Raw genomic sequence first — 2382 nt, 5'->3', positions numbered from 1 at the left:
CACTTTGAACAGAAATAATTTAGAACCACAGCCAAAATAACATGGTGATGAATTGATCTGATAACTTCTTTATGATCACAGCTCTCCAATGTTACCTGTTCTTACATTCACAGGCACACTAATTTAGTTCTGCTTTGACCTTTGAAATTCATTTTAAAGAACATTATGTCTTCTCCTTGCTCTGTGAGTGTTGAGAGGGCCTTTGCCCAATTGCATTAGAGTTTAGATCTATGACAAAATTCACATGCAAGGAACAATTAGTGAAAAATTAGGAACAAAAGTAGGCAATCCTATGTTGAAGTGTAACAGAAGTTCAGATAAGGAAGGTGTTAGTGTAGGTTGGAGCATCTGGTTGAGGGTCCAGAGGCACTCAGCCCAGGCCTTGATTGATAATTAGTGAGAGGGAAAGAAAAATATCTCAGTGTGAAGGACCACAGATTCCTTTCTTCTTACCTGGGGAAGTTAGTTTCCAATTAACATCTATTATTGACTTGATTGAAAAGAAAGTAATGACTTGACCTCTTATAGCAACTCTCGCAAAGGCAGTACATTACTCAAAGTAAATCTGCAGACCAACAACATCAGCATTACTTTGTTGTTAGAGATGAAAATTCTTTTCAGAAATGCAGATTCTCAGACCTTACCCCAGACTTATTAAATCAGAATCTTTTGGGGTTGGCCTGAGAATGTGTGTTTTATCCATTTTACCAGACTTTTGCGTGCTGAAGTCTGACAACACTGTTCTCAAATGTTTTTCCTGATCACTCTTGGCATCCAGGGCATATTTGGAATGAAATAGCCAGGGCCAGCATTTAGGGCCTCTAAGCATGGACCAATGCTGGGCAGGTATGGCTTTCCAATTAGCAGATCATGTAAATGGAAAACTGTGTGATTGCACCCAGGCCAGCAGAGTAGTTAAACAAATAAGTAGAAGGATGCCTGGCTCTCATCTCCCCCAGCTGCCTCACATTTTTCAACCTCAGGCACTGGACAGCAGAAGTAGCGGGGGTGGTGCTGCTCCCTGGCATGAGGCAGTCTGGCTATCTGGGGAGAGGGAGTAGCTCACTTAAAGTGCCCTTATGAAAACAACTCCCTATCAGCAAAGTTATGACTCAGAGCTTGTTCCCCTGACCACAAAGCAGAACCGTAACCAAGACTCCCAGTCATCTTGTCAACCTCATTTCATACTTCTCCTTTATTCTTTTCGTTAACATCAGTTTAGGGAAGATTCTTCTGATTCATTGAAACTCCAAGCCCACAAATCATTGAGTCTTTGCTCCTACTCTAGACAGGATCTGGAGAGTGTGATGAGAACCACTCACATATTCTCAAAATAGTATTAGTTTCTCGACCATCTCTTTTAGCAGAGTAATGCTAAGAGGGACTTAAAGGGGAAGGTCTCCAGGGATCATCAGAGTCCCTTAGAAAATTGGCTAGATCATTTTCCATGACCTGATAATTGGAAAGCCCAGATGGATGAGCTGGGCTTTTCAAAGCCCAGCATTTTCGTTTCCAATGGTGGTTTGATTCAGCTGCCGAGAACCCAAATTAGGGAAGGTTTTGTTGTCACAAGAGGACACTCTGAAAGACTGACTGAAGGCTATGGCCAACCCTAGACAATAAATAGACATATATATGACCCAGAGAAAAAACGTGTGCGAATATATATGTGTAAATGTATATACGTTGTGTTACCAAAGTAAATGTGTTTCTCACAGTCTTTGCCATGTATGAAATGATCAAAACCAGCTGGACCATGTAGTTCTTCATTGAAAGGAATAGGGGGCGTGGAGTTGGCAGTTAAGGGGGTCAGCAGACACACTTCAGCATCAGGCTGACTTATCACTTCTCTGGAAACGGTTAACATGCTTGGCTCAAGCCACCCGTCATGTGGATGTGATGTGCCTCTGAGCAGTTCTATAGATGACAGGTATTTATTTCACCCCCAAATCTGAGGGGCAAAGGGTCACAACACAGGGGAAGCCGGTTTGCTTCTGAGCCAGTTCATTTGCATTTCTCATTAATCCAGGCTAGACCCTTTTTAAAGTCTCTACCATAATTTATTCAAAACAGTTCAAACATTTGACTTTGTTTTGGTTGAGTTTACTCTAATGTGGTTTCTGCATAACTGTCTCTTTTATGGTAATCAAATGTTCTGCCAACATTTCTCCTGCTATGTACACCATCTAAGGAAACCAGATGCTTTGGGTTGGTCTTTTCAATGTATCTGAGTGTTATTTTTGTTTAGAATTTCAGAGGTTTGGCGAAAGAGTACTGTTTTATAAATCTGACCCTTGATGCACTCCATTTCCCAACCTACTAATAGTTTTGGTTACTGCTCACATCTGATTTGAAATTGCTCCCTATCACCATGCGGATTAG

Source organism: Balaenoptera ricei, chromosome 7, assembly GCF_028023285.1.
Source record: "Balaenoptera ricei isolate mBalRic1 chromosome 7, mBalRic1.hap2, whole genome shotgun sequence".
NCBI classification, from domain to species: Eukaryota; Metazoa; Chordata; class Mammalia; order Artiodactyla; family Balaenopteridae; genus Balaenoptera; species Balaenoptera ricei.
Note: the sequence above shows the minus strand (reverse complement) of the source record.